This window comes from Acinonyx jubatus, chromosome D4 (assembly GCF_027475565.1).
Source record: "Acinonyx jubatus isolate Ajub_Pintada_27869175 chromosome D4, VMU_Ajub_asm_v1.0, whole genome shotgun sequence".
NCBI lineage: Eukaryota > Metazoa > Chordata > Mammalia > Carnivora > Felidae > Acinonyx > Acinonyx jubatus.
The window spans coordinates 7,374,758-7,382,449 of NC_069391.1; positions in this window are offsets into that span (position 1 = coordinate 7,374,758).

Here is a 7,692-nt window from a genome sequence, read left to right on the forward strand (position 1 = left end):
GCTCCACACTGACAGCGCTGAGCCTGCTTGGAATTCTCTCTCTCTCTCTCTCAAGATAAATAAACTTTAAAAAAATACATATCTATCTATATGTATGTATACATATATATCCCTGCCTGGATAGGGCTCACATTTTAGTGGACAAATAAGACAACAGGTGAAGGAAGAGGATATGTGTGATGGAGACAAAAGCACAGCATGATGGGATAAAGCACCCCAGGTGGGTGGAGGTGGCTTTCATTTGGAAAGCTTCCCTGCCCTGTCATCTCCTGGAGAGGAAGTCTTTTTTTTTTTTAATTAAAAAAAAAATTTATTCATTTTTGAAAGAGATAGAGCACAAACAGGGGTGGGGCAGAGAGAGAGGGGGACACAGAATCTGAAGCAGGCTCCAGGCTCTGAGCTGTCCGCACAGAGCCCGATGGGGGGCTCGAACTCACAAACTGCGAGATCATGACCTGAGCCGAAGTCGGACGCTCAACCGACTGAGCCACACAGGTGCCCCCACCCCTTTTTTAAAAGTAAGCTCCACACCCAACGTGGGACTTGAACTCACGACCCTGAGATCAAGAGTCGCGTGGTCTACCGACTGAGCCAGCCAGGAACATCATCTTTTATGAACTGAAACATGCTATGCAAGGCGTGGGGGTTCTTAGGATCCCCTCTGGGTGGGGATGGTGGCCTGGCTTTGTTATTTTCTGAGAATGGGTAAATGTCAGGTTGTCAGCTCATTTATGCAGTCAGGCCACTTGGCCAGCACCATGCCGGAACACTGGCTGCTCTTCCAGAACTCTCTGTATAGGCAGGGCCTGGCCTGGGGAGGCACGCTGAGCAGTGGCAGGGCTCCTTCCTCCATCCTGGGGCCACCCGGAAACCAGGGTGGATCGCAGTATTTGGGGACAGGACTCCAAGGTTGGAAACATCGTGCACAGAGGTGCGGCCCGACTGCCCCGTCGCCAGAGCTGCTCCCTTAGGCACGTGTCTGCCACGCTCCGTGTCCTGGGCCTGCTTCTGAAGCGTGGAGCCCAGACTGCAGCATGAATCCTTTTCTAGCCCTACTTCAGCGAGCCTACCCACAGCAATGTCTCCTGCTCTGCATCTAGAACCTCAGCTGGTTGGCTACATTCATACTCTCAGGCAATCTACTCATTTCATCTCTCAGCCAAGTGTCCCAACAGCTGTTTTCTTATCCATCTGTCTGTCTATCCGCCTATTCATTTAATTATTACTCCAATAACGCATTCATTCCGTCATTCATTCAACAGACATTTACTGAGCATGTCCTTTGTGCTGGGCACAGTGTTTGGTAAAATGATAGTCCCGGGGGATAGGGCATGCCTAATTGGCAGTGTGGACAACTCTGTCACCTCTTTCCTGAGTGCTCATCTTAATAAGGGAGAAGGCAGAGCAGAGGTTAGGAACAGTTGAATGCATGCATAAGCCCAAACATGTGTCTGTGTGTGTGTGTGTGTGTGTGTGTTAGAAGGGAATGATAAAATGGTTTTTTTTTTTTTTTGAAGTTTATTTATATTGAGAGAGAGAATATGTGTGCACACGCAAGCCAGGGAGGGGCAGGAAGAGAGAGAGAGAGAGAGAGAGAGAATCCCAAGCAGACACGGGGCTCGATCTCACAAACTGTGAGCTCGTGATCTGAGTCGAAATCAAGAGTCAGATGCTCAACTCACTGAGCCACCCAGGTGCCCTGGCAATGGTAAAATCTTACTGCAAGAAAATACAAGGAGTGTTTGAGTCCTCCCAACACCAGAGCCATCTCTAGGGAGGCTGGACAGGCACAACGGCCCCATCTCACAGAGGCAGTAACTAGAGTCAGTCTATTGAACTCTACTTGCCCAAGACAATGCTGCCTCTTGCAGAAGACTCCTCACATCCTCCCTGTTGGAATGCATCCCTTGGTCTTCTATAATCCCCAAGAGCTTTGCTAATACTTCTGTGAAGGAGTTTTCCTTTGGCTCTGCTCCTTTCGTGGGGACTGGCTGGCTACTTGTGTGTCTGTCCACTTGTCTACCGGTCGGATACTTTTTTTTTTCCTTTTTTAAAGAGAGAGAGAGAGAGCGAGCAAGTGCAAGCAGGGGAGGGGCGGAGAGAGGAGAGAGAGAATCCCAAGCAGGCTCTGTGCTGACAGCACGGAGCCCCACGTGGGGCTCAATCTCAAGAACCATAAAATAATGACTGACGTGAGCCGAGATCAAGTGTCCTGATGCCCCTCGATGGATACTTCTGGAGAGGCAAGAGCAGATGGCCTCAGGCACCGAGTACACCTCAGATACTCACTAAAAGTTATTCATTGCCAGGTGACCTGCCTGAGGTCGCCTGCCTGTCAAGAACACGGTTTGGGACCCTGCTCTGCCATCCCCTAATCTCAGGCCACCACCAGCTGTCACCTGCAAATCAGCAGTAGTAGCTCAATGGGTCTCAGTCATCCAGCTTGCCCCATCGCCCGCCCCACCCCCATTGTCTACACAACAGCCCCAGCAAACCTTTAAAAATGTAAATCTGCACTTGTCAGACCTTCCAGGATCCCCGCTGTGTTTAGGATAAAATCACAAATCCTCCCAATGTCCTACAGGGCCCGCAGGGTCAACCCAGCTTTATCGGGCACTTCCTCTTTCTCTCCGAGCTCCAGCCACGCCGAATTTCTCTCCTTCCCACTCTCCCGGTTCTTTCTTGCTTGTTAGCCTTGGCCGTGCCGTTTCCTCTGCCTGGAACAGTGCTCGCCTCAGCGGCCTGTCGCCTTCACCTAACTCCCCACTCCCCGGGGCCTAGGGTCTCCTCCCCTGCTGGTCTGCCTTTGGGGACACTGCCCGTTGCTGAAGCCCTGACCAGCACACAGTAGGCATTCCAGAAATATCTTTTCAATGACTAGCGATAAGACCCTTCTTGGCTCCTCAGTTTCCCTGAGGATGAAGCCAACTGACCCTTCTCTGCCCAGGACGGATGGCTTTAAATAGCTCTGACATACTCCGGAGGTGGAAAATGCTGATTAGATTGTAGAATGTGGTTTTCCGAAGAGGCCTGGGAGTTCTCCGCTCGAGCAGAGACCTCTCTGGCCAGCTCCGTCAAGGTTGTGTTCCTGCCAGGCTGGGCTGGGGCTGGGGCTGGGGCTGGATTTTTAAGAAGACTCGGGTGTCTCCTGGGTCTCAGCACTTTGTGTGTGCATGTCCATCAGTCCCCTCGGTATCTCTGCTGAGTCGAGGCTGGAAGTGGCTGGGCACCGAGCTCCACAGCCCTGGGTTCCCGCTCTGGCTCCATCACCTGCCAGCTAGGTGCTACGGACTTCACTGCCGCCAGTCTCAGTTTCTTCATCTGTAAAGTGGGGCTGCTAACTACTTTCTAGGTTGTTGTGAGAAGTCCTTAAAAGTGTTTAGTGCTTGGGGCGCCTGGGTGGCTCAGTCGCTTGGGCGTGCGACTTCGGCTCGGGTCAAGATCTCACAGCTTGTGAGTTCGAGCCCTGCCCTGCGTCAGGCTCTATGCTGACAGCCCAGAGCCTGGAGCCTGTTTCGGATTGTGTCTCCCTCTCTCTCTACCCCTCCCCCACTCACGTTCTGTCTCTCTCCTTCAAAAATAAATAAACATTAAAAAAAAAAAAAAGGTGTTTAGTGCTTGGCACGGAAAACATTTGTTGTGGCTATTATTATTAGCAGACGGCTCATTCCCAGGAGCTGTCCCTATGAAACCCTGACTTCAAGTGCTACTCCCCAGAAGCCTTATTTTTTCAACTTTTTGTAAGAAACTCCAAGAAGTTTATGCGATTCGTGTTTAAGCCACTGATGGCTTAATGGACATCCAATGATGGGTGGGGGGGGGGGGCACTGTACGAGGCTCCAGAGGCATGAAGATTATTAGTAGGACCCACTTCTTGTCCCAATGAGAACAGACAAACCGATAATCCCAATCCAGTGGGGGGATGTGGTGAGGTGGCCCACAGTCCGTGAGGAAAGGAGAGGATTTCAGGGCAGAGGCAGGGATCCTCTGGGTGTCCGGGGGATGCCGGGGTGGATGGAGGAGGGCAGGATGTACGGGTGGAATGGTCACACACTCCCCACCAGGATGTGAGATTCATTGGGAAAGACAGGCTGAGCTCTGTGGGTGAGAAATTGGTATGTATTCCCCCAGCAGACTGAGAACCTTCTCTGTGCCAGACCTGGCTGGGCCGGGGGTGGGGGGCACATCACACCTAGACAGAGCCCCAGCCCTCCTGAACGGGTGGTGAGCTGTCCAGTGGAAGAGACATGACAAGACAAGCATTAATAGCATCCACACCCCTCTCGCCCTCCCCCTGCTCCCCCCTACCCCCCCTGTCAGAGCTGAGGTATCCAGGAGCCTGCAGGAGGTATCCTGGGAATCAAGTCCTTGTCCTTGGTCTGGGGAGAGGGCAGTCTCCAGATCCCTGGTGGGGGTGTGGTCTCTGGAGGTGGCATCTTCAGCCTGGGGGCTGGGACTGCCTGCCCTCCTCCCTTATCCTTCAGCAGAGCCTTTTAAGGGGGTGACCCTCTGACCTCCAGACTGTTCCCCCTCACCCTCCAGCTAGAAGTCCCTGGGGCAGCAGCTTAAAGAAGGAGGGCTCCAGAGGCCTCAGGTTTAGATGCAGATGGGAGGCCAGGGTTGGGCCTGAAAAGACTCTGGGGTCCCCTAGGCACTCCTGGGGAGCTCAGCCAAGGCCAGGGGCTCTGAGTCAGGTCCATGGGAGTGCAGCCCAGAGATGCGGGTGCCTGGCCCAGGACGAGGGAGGGGGCGATGGGCGAAAGGTTCAGCCGAGGGAGCAGGCGGGGCATTGGGAGTCTAGGACACAGAGTGGGGGTGGGAGGGCGAGGGGTCCGGCCGGTGCAGGGGAGGGGGGCGCCCCCGGGGAGGGGCACGCTATGTCTTTAAGAGCTGCCTGAGCGCAGGTTGCAGCTGCCTGGCCAGCCCGAGAGACAGCGGAGATTCATTACCCTCCGACACAATGACCATTGATGGCCCCGTGGCGTTATTCAAATCCAGTACCAATTGCAGCCGAGCCCCTTTCTCCGCGCCAGGCCCGTATTGTTGGAGCGGCCCACTAAAAGCCCGCCCCGGCCCCGAGCCGCCAGAGGCGCCCGCTCGGGTTCAGCCCTGCGCCTCGCCAGCCCGCCGGCTCCCAGCCCGGCTCCCCGGGCGCTGCAGGTGACCCGGCGGCGCATTCCAGCGCTCCCCGCCGCCCGGGCCACCGCCGCCACCGCTACCGCCGGCGCCCCGGCCGCGACTCAGCCACAGGGAAGCGGAGAGCGCCCGAGCCGGTGCGTGCGCGGGGCTGGGCGGGGGCGGGGACCCCACGAGTCCAGCAGCCCGCACCCCCGGGCTTGGAATCGCGACCCGGCCTCGGGGGCCCCTGCTTTCCGGATTCCCGGCGAGCCTGGGGAGCCCAGGCTGGGGGCGGGGAGAGGAGAGTTGGGGTTCCCCGGGCCTGACAGAGGAGATTCCCCCGACTCAGGGCGGCGCAGAGACCCAACGCGGGCTATTCTAGGGACCCCGGGCCAAGATCGAAGGAGACACACGCCAGGGGCGATGGGGATCCCCACGCAGGGTCGGGATCCGCGTGCTTGCTCGGCCACCTTACCGCGGGATGGGCCGCTGCCGCTGAGCGTCTGCGAGGTAGTGGGAGGCGCAGCTCCGGAGATCTCCTGGTCCGGCGCTTTTAAGAAGCCAAGCGGAACCCCGCACGCAGGAGACTGGGGCCCCGAACTCGGGGGCTTCGCCACTGATTGTCCAAACGCAATTCTTGTACGAGTCTGCGGCCAACCGAGAATTGTGGCTGGACATCTGTGGCTGAGCTCCGGGCGCAACAGGGGCGGGAGCCGCAGGGACAGAGCCCGGCGCGGGCGAGACCCCTCGGGGAGGCGGCTGGCTGGCCCCAGCGCGAGGATCGCGGCCCCCGGCCGGGCGCGCAAAGGAGGGACGCCGGTCCCTGCCACCAGCGCCGCCATCCTCGTCGTCGTCGTCGTCGTCGTCCTTCTCCTCCTCCTCTGCGGGTGACCAGTCGTGGATGGCGGGGGCCTCCAGTCGATCGCGTCGTTTTCCCCTTTTTCAAATTTCGGCCGGGAACGAAGCTGGCACGCCGCGGCGGAGCACGAATGTGGTCCGGGTAGCCCGCCCTCGGCCCGAGCCGCAGCAAGTCGGGGGCGAAAGAAGATGCCGGCGGAACGCGCTCGCATTTTGAATTGGTTTTGAATTGGTTTTAACCTAGCCCCCACCAATACACCCCAGACAAAAGAGCCTAAACCGACCCCTACATCCCAAATAAACCGACCCCTCCCGCCAGCCCCTCCAGACGGACCGATGGGCTGAGCCTCCTTTAGCCGCTGCAGGAGTCAGGAGTCGGAGAAGCGTCGGGAATGATGCGCTCCAGCCGGGCAATCGCCTCGGCTTTGGAAACAGAACTTGGACAAACGAATCCTTTTCATTAAAGACAAATCTTCGGAGATAGTGGGGTTTACTTATTTGTTTATTTCCTCACAAGTGGGGGTCAGGAGTTGCGGGGGGGGGGGGCGGCGGGGAGCAGTTGAGCGTTGCTGGGGCTGAGCCCAGGTCACCTGTTCCTGACCCGATGGGGGCTGAAAAAGACCCGAAATGCTGGAGAGCGCTTGGGCCAGTTTCGGCGCTGCTGCTGGCATTCCTCCCCGCAGGGAACCTGGTTTTCTCAGTGCATCCTCCTGCCCTACTCCTCAGCATTAAATGGGGGTGCCCTGGCAGAAGGGATATCCTGAATCTACTCTCCCTCTTCCCGGTGCAGGCAGGAAAGGAACACTACCGTCCAGTTTCCAGGACTTGGAATCCCAGGTGGGACAATGGGCCATTCCGGTGGGGCTGGAGGCAGGGAGGGACCTCCAGGTTACAGGAATCAGTGAGATCGTAGGGGGCCATTTCAAATCCCTTGCTCTGTTCCCTAACATGGAGATCCTGACCTCAGCACCTTGGGTGGGTTGGTCATACAGCCTTTCCAGACAGCACTTGGACCCCAACACTGGCCTTAACTCACACTCAGACCAGCTCCTACCCATAACCCCAACATGGCTGGCCCCCACCTATGCAACCCACGAGGTCTCTACCTCCAGAGCACTGGAAAGAAGCCCAGAAGCCAGAGGTCGTGTGTCCCCCTAGGCCTTGAGAATGATGTGCACACACATCACCCCCATCCCCAACGCTGCTGAGACAACCACTTGGCACTTTCATCTCCGAAGAATGAGAGAAATTCCACCTTAAACCATTGACATTCAATAGAAAGCAACGTTTTGGGTGGGATGATGTTAATGCCCTAATTTTTTTTTTTTTTTTTTTTTTTTTTTGAGGTTTCCCTCCAGCAAGGCTTTTCCTCCAGGTCATGGGAAGGGAGGTTCAGCAGTCTTATATGCCACCCCCATTCTGCGTTCTGGGGCTGCAGCTGGTGGGACAAAGCCTAGCCTCAGACAGACAAAGTAGAGAAGTGTCCTGGGACCCAGACAGGTCAGCACAGACTGGCTTTGCCATCCCTGTCTCCAGACGGCCATGTCGGATCACCCCCTCCTAGACAGCCTGTGTAGTCTGGGTTTCAACCCCTGCCCTCTGTTGGGTGAAGGGCAGCTCTGAAAGCCCTTGGCTGGGGCAGAGACTGGACCCGGGACCATGGCTGGGGGGATGTGGGGTGCCACTGGTTTCTAAGGATGAAGCGCCAGGCAAAGC